Source organism: Adiantum capillus-veneris, chromosome 25 (genome assembly GCF_014529385.1).
Source record: "Adiantum capillus-veneris isolate H3 chromosome 25, ASM1452938v2, whole genome shotgun sequence".
NCBI lineage: Eukaryota > Viridiplantae > Streptophyta > Polypodiopsida > Polypodiales > Pteridaceae > Adiantum > Adiantum capillus-veneris.
Window position 1 is genome coordinate 20,579,253 of NC_140955.1, and position 12,779 is coordinate 20,592,031.

Sequence of the window (12,779 nt, forward strand, 5' to 3'; positions counted from 1 at the left end):
AACTAATTCTTTCTCCTACGAAATGTTTCTTCTTCCTCTTCCCTACCCTCATTCCCTGCTAGCTCTCTCCACCTTCGAAGGTGTTTGAGGTCTTGGGATTGAGGCTTGGGATAGCTAAAGCTTTCTTCAGGTTTATGTTATGTTTGTGATGCATGAAGCTTTCCATCTTCATTGCATCACCTAGGTCACAAGGAACACAAAGACTGTATTGTAACAAGTCTCTCTTAATGGGAGAAGTCATAATACAAATGCCTATTGGAGGGGGGACCGGCTCCACATAAATCCGGTCCTCAACTATTGTCATGTTCTCTAAATTCTCTCTCTTGCAAAAGTATTGTTCATGCGAAGTTAACTAATTGCTATGATTATGTTGCTATCTTCAATTATGTTCACCCGTGATGCTCACAAAGTTATTTCTCAAAAGTACTCTCATTAATTTCCGCTACTCTCAAGTTAAATAGGCCAATTCCATTACATTAAATAGGCTCAATAAGGAGGCTTATTAGGTAGTGAGCTTCGTGGTAAAAGCTCCATTGCATGGTCATTGTCCCCTCATTGTGGAGATAGCTCACGGGGGTATCATCAATAAAAAAAATTTGGAATCCATTTAGGAATGTAGAAAATTCTAATTCCTCTTGATTCCCGTCTTTTTTTAATTGTTATTGGTTGAAACATTGAATTCATTTACAGACTTTCTAACAAAAATCCATGTATATGAATATATAGATTTTCATTAACTTGCGAAAAGCATGCATATTTACAAGGGATAGGATGCTACCCGACTGAAAAACATGTATGTACATATCCCTAGAATAGGAAAAACAAAAGCCTTTTGCTATGAGCATCCTCTTTGGGAGTTTCCAACATAGAAACTCAAGGCGGCTTGTTGCATGCATTTCTTTGGGGACAAGCAATATAGACATGCCCTTGTTGTCCACAATTGTAGCATTTGTTATCCTTACGATAACACTCTAGCACTGTTGGAGAGAGTCTATTCTTACCTTTGTAGACTCCTTTCTCCTTAGCGTTGTTATCGGTGTTGCTAGAGTTGCCTTTGTAGGAAGTTTGAGCATTATTCCTTCCTCTAGGCTCATTTTGATCCTTCACTTCCATGGGCTTAGAGTTTCTCTTAACCCCTTGTTGGAAATTGATTTGAGAGGCGACCATAGTATGGTGTATGACCGCCGATATGGCATTAGGTCTTTGTGAGTTGATATACTTGGCCATCTCGTCAAAAAGACCCGCACAAAATTGTTGCTTTTGCTCCTCAAAGCCTATCTTTTTGTAGACACTAGCTTTGAGAAGTAAATCCCAAAACTTATCTACATACTTCTGGATAGACTCGTAGGGAGAGAGTTTCAAGCTTTGCCATTCTGTGAGGACATTGTCTTTAGTGTTGCTTGCGAGAAATTGTTTCATGATGGAGGCTCTTAAAGCCTTCCATGTCCTTGGAGCTTTCCTTTCGGCTCGTAGGCTAGCCCACCATTGACGAGCGGAGCTTTGAAAATGCATAGATACCTGACGCAGTTTAGAGGACTCCATGAAGTCCTCATCACCAAAGGCCACATCAAACTGCTGGATGAAGGCCAAGATCTTGTCCGTAGCACCAAAGGTGCCATCATAGGTAAGAAAAGTGGTGTCCTTTCCTCCCTCCTTGAACTTCTTCAGCTTCTTGGACCTTCTCCATACCGGATAGGACTTGCGATGGCCTTTCCTTTTGGGCTCTTTGAGAGAAGAGCCGCTACCTTCATTGGAATATGAGGAAGGTGATGAAGATGGAGAAGAGGGTGACCTCTTTCTCTCCTTTTCCTTCTTTTGGTACCTCTCTTCCTTTTTGTGATAACGAGGAGGAGGACTTTCCGGCAATCTTTCTCTCTTGGGGGGAGTTGGAGATTGTTGAGGTTGCCATCTTCTTGGAGCCACATCTTCAGAATTATTGGGAGACTCACTTCTTTCTCCTTCTCTTGGTGAAGGCTCTATAGTAGAGACTTCACCTCTCTTCTTGGATGGAGGTAAGCCTGCTAGTAAGCATTTAAGTGCTTCATATGGGTTCTCCTCTACGCTCACCGTAGAGAGCCCTCTTTTGGAAATCTCTCGAAGAGACTTCTCAGGTGCTCTCTCTTTTGGGGGAGTTTGGAGAATCCCATAACTATGAAGTTGTTGGAAAACTTCACCTTGTAGGGATGGGTTTCCCATAACTTGTTGCAGCTTAGAAACAAGACAATTGATAAACATGGGAGCATCATCATTAGCACCTTCATGTGCAAAATCAAAGCTATCAATGTTCATTCTACTCTCTTGATTATTGTCAGCCATGTTAACAAAATTTATATATGTACTTAGTGTATGCTTTGGCAATTCAAAACCTTAGTTGCCACTCCTCTTAGCCTTTGAAAATCGGCTCTTAAGTATCTACACCCACGGCTCAAAGTGGTTAATTATAGAGAGTAGAGGAGTAGGTCTAACATAGCAGAGTTGCTGAGGGCTAGCTCCTTTCGGACTTCTTATGGCTCAATAATGGTAAAGCTGTAGGCAAGTCTAAAAAGGCTCCGTTATTAAGTCCAAAGCTCCCGAGGTGTGCACCATGAGGTGTGCACCATATCCCACATAGTGGGCTCAACAAAACCGATAATAAATCCCAGTTCCACTTACCCTAATATAATTAACAACATCAACCATTTATAGGCTACTTAAGGACCTCTCTTCTTAAGCAAGAAAAGAGAAACCAAATGCTCTGATACCAATGTAATGGGAATAGCCTATGAACTTAGAGAATAACGGAATTAAGAGAATTAGAGTAAGCAACTTTGAGAGCATAGATGGTGAACTTAATTGGTAGTAGCAACTTAATCATAACACTTAATTAACTAGGCATGAGCAATACTTTTGAGAGAGAGAGAGAGAGAGAGTTTAGAGAATTTGACAAGAGTTGAGGACCGGATTTATGTGGAGCCGGTTCCCCGTCCAAAAGGCATTTGTATTATAGATTCTCTCATTAAGAGAGACTTGGTACAATACAATCTTTGTGTTCCTTGAGACCTCTTTGGCAGTATGAAGGTGGAAGCTTCATATACCAAGCTTTTGCATAATATCAATAATCAATCTTAGCTTGTAAACAATCAAGAACTTGTGAACATCATTAGTCTTTGTGTTCCCTATCATTTGAGTGCATGAAGATGTATATTTTTATGCATCAACTTGTGCCTAAGCAACAATTAATCTACCTTGCAATACAATTAATCTACTTGCATTAAGTAACTAATCTACTTGCAATAAACCATTAGGCTTCTTGCAATAAGCATAACATGCACTTTGTAGAAAGCATTAACTATCCCAAGCCTCAGTCCCAAGACCTCAAACACCTTCGAAGGTGGAGAGAGCTAGCAGGGAATGAGGGTAGGGAAGAGGAAGAAGAAGTATTCCATAGGAGAAATACATCATTCATCACTTATCATCACTCTTCTTGCTTAGCATACATAATAGCATAGTAATGAAGATGGAGAAGATGGAAAGCTTAAGCATTGAAGCATATCTCTTGGTTGGATTTGCATTCCATAGCCAAGAGTGTTGGTGTAGGCTCTCAACTTCTCAAGGAGCTTGGAGAAGGAGATGGAGCTCTTGCACCTTGCCTAGCACACAATGAGAGTGTTTGTGTGTGTGTGTGTGGGGGTGAGTATACCCCCTAAGCAACCTCCTAGATTGCTTGGGTCGACCCCCCTTGTAGCTCATGCTTGAAGCTCATTGGACCCCTCCAGGCCTAGCCAATCATAAGCAGGAGGCATTACAAGCAGCAAGGGTAGCCTTGAGACAAGTGGCCCCCTTTCCCCTTTGAGAGAGAGGACTGGATAAATGCAAAATCAATTAATTAAATCCCCTAAATTATCATTGGACCCCTTGGGTGGCCAACCAATAGGCTTGAGGCACACAATGAGGGCAACATGAGGAGGAACTTGACAAGTGTCCCTTTTGCTTTCTTTGTACCATGCATGCCTTGTGTGAGTGTGTGGGTGTTCTCTCTCATCCCCCCTCATGTAGGGCTCGCCCCCTCCTTGTAGGGATTGAATCTTTGACTTTTTGACACCTCAACCCCTCATGAATAGGCCCAGTTTCCACCACAAGCTTGGCACTTAAGCACTTTAAGCTTGGGATGGGTTCTCACCTCAAGTGCAACCCTAACATCTCAAGCATGTCAAGCACCTCAAGCATCTCAATCATTAAGCACCTCAATCATCAAGCACCTCAAGCACCTTAGTGATCAAGCATGACAAGCAGGACAAGCACCTCGAGCTGGGTCGGGTTCCCGTGCCTCAAACTCATCCCTAGCTTACCTAAGGTCAAAGGACTTTTACACGCATTATTGGAGGTCTTGAATGAATTTAACCCTAAGGTCTTATGCTCCATTGGTTAGCCTTGCTCTTTGATAGATTATCTCTCATTTGGGCCCCTTTACCAATGGCTCCCTGTTGAGATAGATCTAAAAGCACATGTCTATATCTTAACCCTTGTTCCCGTTTATTCTCCCACATTAAGTGATCAGTTTAATATGAGAAAATCATTTGGGTTGGTTAGATATTATTTTTTATGACACCAATAGCTAAACCCAATTAGGGGGTGAGGAAGACAAGGAAAAGAGATTGAACAGCAGGAAGAGGCCACATTTGAATAGCCAAAAGAAGTAGAAACGACTGTCGCAGGACGTTCTTTAGGAACCCAATGAGAAATAGTTGAGGCATCCATGAAGCCTCAAGCAGTAGAATCAGCCGAGGCAACCGCAACGCCTCAAGGAGGAGAAGTAAAACCCCCGTCACAACCACAGGCAGAAACCACAACACAAGCCAAAGAGCCACAAATTGGAATGGCTGATACCTCTAAACAAACTCAGGGAGAGGCGGAAGATTGGGAAACAGATGACAAAGTCATCATGCAAGTCAATGAATATGCCAAGCAGATACAGTTGATGACAGATAAAATGCAAACAGTAGCACTGCGACTTCCTTCTTGATCTCACCTTTTGGGCACAACCATGTCTCTTTGATCATATCCTTTGTGACTTGTTTGTTTATGTCACTCACGTGTGCTATGTTACATATACTTTAGTGAACTCCCCAGGTCAAAGGCCTCACAAATTCTGTGCACTAAACATTCACACTAGAAATTGACCAAACAAGGAGCCAATTTTTACTTCCTCGTGTCCACCTCGTGTTCTTGGGAATGTTTTGCTTAAGCCATTTCTTTGGTATTTGAAACCACATGTGACCCCTATTGTTATAGTATCCAACCAAAGGTTTCTTGATTAGCAGTTTACATAGGCTCGATTGGTACATATCTTCTATGTCAACAATGCATGTATCTATAGTTTATGTTACACTTTCTCTATCCAAATGAGCTACATAGTAAAAATCAAATCCGCAATTTAATAGTTAAGTTCACAAGATAATAGCTATTGGTATCATCTTTAGCAATACCAAAGAAATAGCTACCAATAGCTCATGAATAGGGATATTTAAGAAGATTGGATACCAAAAACTTGTTAACACTACTCAAAAAGGTGGAAACTCAAAGGCTTTACAATATATGTATGATGAAACACGAGTCAATAATAAGTCACCCTTATACATCGACACCTTCATCTCAAGTTGTCATTTCTCTAAGTCAAGCTTGGCATAGGCATAGTATGGAAACAATAACATGTTGGAAAGCAAGAATTTAGCTTTCTCAACTTGCAAAACGTTGTTAATGATATATATTGAGCATCCCCAAATGAGGACATCTTGACAAAGGTTATGATCCACTTTAATAAGAATAACCATTAATGATTAAACTGAAATCAAAATATTGCTTGAATTTCTGATTAAGACTTGAGACTTGAAACATCTTACATGCAAACAAAAATATCCATAAAGTTCAACAATAATTCTCAAATTTGTATCAAACTCCAGTAATCTAAATTAAATACTCTCACTCAATGCGACATCATTTAACAAAAAAACACATTTATATTGCATTTATAGAGGAATCCAGCCTCAAGAAAATAATTACAAACGGAGACAATGTTGTTGTTATTAGGCTTCCCTTACAAGTATTTGTCTTCCTCATCTAGAGATTCATATACACTTGAGTATTTGTGTGTCTATAACACTAGGGAAGATAGTAGTACTATAAGGATGGCTTTTCTAAGAGCTCCTAGAGAGTACCTATTGGTTCAAGATTCTACAAAAATTCTACTATTCTTATCAAAATCCTTTAACATCGTAGTGAAAGGCTCCTTATGGAACAAAAATAGAGTGATTTCCATCTCTGCACATGGTTGCGTGCTCATGTCCTCTGAAAAGAAGTTGACTCTGTAAGTAAACAACACATTATGTGAGCACAAAGTTATAAAGTAGAAAATGATAATCTAATGACAACTATACAAAGAATAAATTATAAGAAAAATCTTTGATGACTCTCCATAGATAACACAATTTACTTGCATTGTGAGACTCAATCACATGCTACACAACTATAGATGGCGCACCAAAGCCATCAACAAAGTAGCACCACCCAGTGTTACGAGGTATGAAGCCTAAACATTGAAAGCCATAAAGAGGTTTATTCTCTCCAGCATGATAAACTTAAAGATGGAGATGATGTTAAGCTCTGAATGTAAGCTACAAGGGTAGTTTTCTTACCATTTTATCTTTATGTTGGAGATGAACCCTTGCAAAGCCCACACACTATTCACACCTCCTATTGTTGTGGTATTCAAGTCATGTGATCTCATATTTTTTCCATCTTTGGGAGTAGAGGTTTCCATATAGTGTGAGTGAATAAAATTAGAAGGAGTAGAATCTTGTTTCATGGTGTAATGGAGGTGAGAGAAGGAAGAGGAGCTAGCTTGGTGTGAAACTATGTGGTGACCAAGGGGAAGAGATGGGGGAGGAGCTTGCTTGGTGCTACAATGGAGGTGGGAGAAAGCTAGCAGAGATATAATGTTACACTATAGGGGGTGCATGTGGTTGTTGCAGTAATGGAGAGCTTAGAAAAGAGTTTGTAGAGAGAGAAAATCACTTTTTAGTTATAGAATAGGTTTGGAAAGACTTTGGAGGGTGGAAAATGATGTTTTTAACTTTTTTGAAAAAATTCAAATTTTTATATTTTTTAGTGCACGTTTTTTACTTTTGGAGGTCAAAAATACTTTTTTGACCATGAAATCAGTTTGTGGACCTTTAAAAGAGGGAAAACTTGAAATTTGAAATTTGTGAAAATTTGAAATTTTTTGAAAATTTGATTTTTTTAGTGTATTTCTAAATCCGGACCAAAAAGTGGGGGAAAAAAGGTCAAAGTGGTCCCCCCCCCCCCCCCCCCCCCCCCCCCCCCCTTTCCCCTAGCCACCTCCCTTACCTTCTCACTAGGTAAGAGGCCATAAAGAGGTGTAAGGCTACCTTGTCCCCCTCCTTTTTTGAGGGTATAGAGTGTGTCCACCACCCTCTTCCTATTGGCTGGCCTCTAATTAACTTTAATCCCAAAGGGCCCTTAGAGGGTTCATATTTTTCCTAATGTTCAATGCACAAGTTGAAGAGCTAAACTTTGATACTTGAGATGTGAACAGATATAGGGGTAGGACCTCGGTTGTAGGAGCCAAGAATTGGTTCATAGGACCCTTTCATATTTATGTATCTCCTTAGAAACACTATGTACCTTTTTGGTCTTCTTCGGTTATTGATTTTGATGTAACACATATTGTTTTGAGGATATAATATTTTGAGGTTGAATCTTGGTTTATCATTCTAACTAACATGAGTGATGGGGCTTGTGTGTAGATGGCTGACATCTTACCTTGAGAGATATGGGCGGATATACTCTCCCGCCTTATGGTGGAGGAGCATTTCCAAACTAGAGTGGAAGTGCAAAGTCTTGTCACTACCACGCATAATGGGGAAGAGAAGAAAAGGTTTGATGTCTACAGATTTTATTGTACCTAATACATTCCGAGCTTGGTACCATTACACTGCAAGGAACCCTGAGTTTAGACCACCTGAGCATAAACCCTCACTTGTTGGAAGTATCAAGTGGATACAATCCAAGTTGAAAAGGAGATTGTTGTCACTAATCAAATATTGTACATAAATGCTTATGAACTTACCCTAAGGCCGACAAAGGAAACATGGATGGTTAGAAACATACATCCTTCAGTAATGGCTATGAGATGCTTCAACATTGCTATGTTTAATGTATGGGGCCATCAATCCAAAAAAAACGACCGACATTCCTTTAGCTCGGTACCTTGGAAGTTGTCCTTTTGTTACCATATACATGTGGTAGTGATGTGTGTGAACACACTAGGACTGCTGGGGCATTTTTTCCCTCTTTAGGAGGTTTTTCCCCCCAAGCATTGTATATACGCCCATCACTCTAGGGCTATCTATCTTTCCATTGCACACTAAGTTATACACTCTCTATTGTGTGCCTTGAGATTCCTTTGTCTTCTCCAAGCTGTGTGTGTTTCTCTGCAACCCTAATTCCAACAACTGGTAGCAGAGCAGGTTGCATCCTCCCGGGCTTAGTTGCCAGCTGCTCCAGTACACGCCTGCTCACTTTCTCCAATTTCAGTGAGCTCACTTTGTTTTGGGCTCATTTCGGCCTTCGTTTCCACTACAGGCAGTACTGAACAGGCTATTTCTTCATTTTGTGTAGAATTTCTGTCAGTGCCGTTTTTTGCATAACATGTGCCTTATAGTCTTCTATGGTTTTTGCTATATAGCACGTGTTGTTCTCGCTATGTTTCTCCTATTTTTGGGTAGTTTTCACATCAGGTGCAACATTTACCATGGCTGACAACAACAACACAGATGTGTTCAAGATGTTTGCTACTGAGGACAGGTTGGATGGGGACAACTACCCTATGTGGGCTTATATGATGCAACATGTTCTTGTGTCAAAGGGCGTCTGGAACATTGTGCAGGGCATTGATGTACGTCCTGGTTCTGAGGATGTAGGCGATGTTGAGGATGTTGCAGGTCTTGCTGCAAGGATTGCTATTGTTAGAGTTGTTTTGCCTACGTCAGAACAAGCTCGTTGGATGTTAAGGATGCGCAGGCTCATGCATTGATTGCCTTGTCTGTGAATCGCACCATTGTTCCTCACATCCGTTCAGCAAAATCTGCAAAACAGGCTTGGGATATTTTGGCTGGTCTTTATGCAAGTCGCAATGAGGCTAAAATTGCTTTGCTACGTAAAGAGCTGGAGTCGAAGATTATGCATGAGGAAGATGATATGGACACTTTCCTTGCTAGTATCAAGGATATCAATGAGCAACTTATTTCTGCAGGAGAATTCATTTCAGACAATTCCCTTGTGTAGACTGTTCTTGATGCCTTACCAGATTCCTACCAGACTTTGCTAGTACTTGGAGACTGATGACCCAAGGAAATCCATAAGTTGTCAAGTTTGATGCATTATGCACATTGCTGTTGCAAGAGTCACTTTCTAGAAAAAACAGGACTAGGCAGCGTGCAATTGAACAGGCTTTTATTGCTTCTCAAAGAAAGGGTGGTAACAATAATGCAGCCACTTCTTATGGTTCTACTGCGAGTGGCAAAACTTCTGTTCCTAATGCTTCTGCTGGCAGCACTTCGTCTGGCAATTCTGGTGATAAGGGCAAAAAGAAGATGTGTTGCCATTATTGTAAAGCTAATGATCACTTGATCAATTCGTGTCCTAAGTTGAAGGCCAAAGAGGCTAAGAAGAAAGAGGGTGGTTCCACTGCAAATGCTGGTTCCACTACAAATGCATCCATTGTTGAGTCTTTTGTGAAAGGAGACTATAATCCTGATGTTGATGCAGAATGGGCTTTTAGCGCAGAGTGCACTTACAATCCTATTGTCCATGATGCATGCTTGTCAGTTGCTACAGATTCACATGTGTGGTATTTTGATAGTGGTGCTACAAAGCATATTACCTCACATCGTGAATTGTTTACCTCTCTCGAGTCTGTCCCTCATGGGAATTCACTCACTTGTGCTAACAATGCCTCTTATCTAGTTCAGGGAGTTGGAACGATTGTGCTTACTGCTGCTAATGGTAGTTCTTTCACACTTGTTGATGCACTTTATATACATGGGATCAAGAAGAATCTCTTGTCTGTATCCGCACTTGCTAGACTTGGACTTGTAGTCAAATTTGTGGATGACAGATGTACAGTTCATGATCTCAGTTTTGGTGATGAAATTGTTGCATCTAGCCTTTTGTGTCGTGGGATGTATAAGATCACTTTGTATGACAAGTGTGGAAAAAATTTTGCAAATGCTATTGCAGATTCAAGGGCTATTTCAAATGAAAAACTTTGGCATGCACGTTTTGGTCATCTGAATTTTGCCAGTTTGCTGCATTTACAAAAATTTGATATGGTTGCTTCTTTGCCGCCTCTTGAAGCACCTGCCAAACATGTTTGTGAAGGCTGTATTTTGGGTAAGATGCAACGTTCTAAGTCTCCACAGGATGGTTCAGTTCGGGCCACATGCAGATTGCAGCTTGTGCATCGTGATTTTTGTGGGCCCATGCAAACTCCGTCCTTGGGTAATTACTTGTACTTTTTGACTTTCATTGATGATTACTCCATGCATGCATGGGTATTTCCGCTTAAAGCGAAGTCCAAAGTTTTTATGTGCTTCAAACATTTTCTGGCTATGGCTGAAAATGTCTCAAAATGTACTATGGGCACCCTCCGTTCCGATCGAGGGGGGGACCGAGGGGGGGAGTATATGTCTCATGAATTTAATGCATTTCTGGCTATTCGTGGGATAAAACACCAATGTACAGTGCCTTATACACCTCAGCAAAATGGTGTTGCTGAGAGGAAAAACAGGTCACTGATGGAAATGGCACGATGTATGGTCAAAAGTCAAGCTTTGCCGCATTCTTTTTGGCTTGAGGCCATCATGTGTGACATTTATGTACTTAATAGGTGTCCTACGAAAGCTTTGCAATCTATTACTCCATATGAAGCATGGCATGATAGAAAGCCTTCTATTCAGCACATGCGTGTTTTTGGTTGTTTGACATATGCTTTGGTGCCACAAGTGCAGCGCAGAAAATTGGATGATAAGGCTGTCAAATGTATTTTTGTTGGTTATAGTGCTGAAAGAAAAGGTTACAAGTTGTATCATCCGCAAACAAAACGTATTTTGGTTTCACGGGATGTAGTGTTTGTGAAAGATTCTGTTCAGCCCTTGCTGTCATGTACTAGAGATAGTAATGTAAGCTCACATGACATTTATGACACTTTGTTGCCTCTTTTCAGTGGTGGAAATACGAATGTAAGTTCCAATGAGGCAAATGTACAGCCTATGGGGGTTTCTGAAAATGTTACAGATCAGCCAATTACTGATGCAGATGTACTTGATGAGGAAAGGGCTGAAAATGATTAGGCTAGAGGTATGCCAAAATGGCTCATGCACACTTTGCGTGACAGTAAATTGGATGCACCTTTGTCTAGTCGTACTCGTTCAGTCTCTCGTCCTGCATCTTATGCATCAGATTGTTATGCTTTGGCTATGTCTAGTTTACATGACGTTGAGGAGCCTCTGTCTTTTTATGAAGCACAGAATCCAAAAAATTGGATGGCTGCCATGCAATCAGAATATGATGCACTCATAGAAAATGACACATGGACTTTATGTGATTTTCCTCCTGGCAAAAAGGCCATTGGTACAAAGTGGGTTTACAAGTTGAAATGCAAGCCGAATGGTGAGATTGATCGCCATAAGGCTCGACTTGTTGCAAAGGGTTATGCACAGCAAAAAGGCATAGATTATGAAGAGACTTTTGCTCCTAGTTGTCGTATGACTACTGTGCGTTTTCTATGTGCATTGGCAGCTCATTTTCGTTGGGATGTACATCAATCGGACATTGTTACTGCTTTCTTGAATGGTGACATATTTGAGGAAGTTTATGTAACGCAGCCTCGCGGTTTTGTCATAAAAGGACAAGAGGACAAAGTGTGCAAATGTAACAAGGCTTTGTATGGGTTGAAGCAATCTCCTCGTGCTTGGTATGAGAAAGATGACACTCATTTGGTCAAACAAGGCTTTTGTAACAGTCCAACAAAAAGCACATTGTATGTAAAGCGTGAGGGTGATGTACTTCTCATTGTGGTTCTTTATGTTGATGATTTGTTTATCACTGGACCAAATGAGAGACATATTGCTGAATTTAAGGCTGATTTGAATGCTACTTTCAAGATGAAAGATTTGGGGCTGTTGCATCATTACTTGGGTATACAGTTAAAGCAGTGTGATGGTGCTATTGCCTTGTGTCAGAAAAGTTATATAGAGACATTGCTATGTAAGTTTGGACTTGAGGATTGCAAACCTATTGCCACTCCCATGGAAACAGGTTTGAAGTTGAGTCTACATGATGTTGGCGATCCTGCTAATGTCACTCTTTATCAAAATGTTGTTGGCTGCCTCATTTATGTATGCAACACGAGGCCAGATATTCAGTTTGTAGTCTCACAAGTCAGCACATTTATGCATAGCCCAGGGTCTAAGCATTGGTAGGCTGTCAAGAGGATTTTCCACTACCTTAGTGGCACTTTACATCTTGGCTTATTTTATCCCAAGGGGGGATCATTGCCGCCAGAATTACATGCTTTTTCGAACTCAGATTGGGCTGGTTGTTTTGACACGCGAGTGTCCACAAGTGGTTTTTGTTTCATGCTTGGCAGTTCATGTATATCATGGTTGAGCAAGAAGCAACCTACTATGGCCACTTTGAGTTGTGAGGCTGAGTACAGGGCA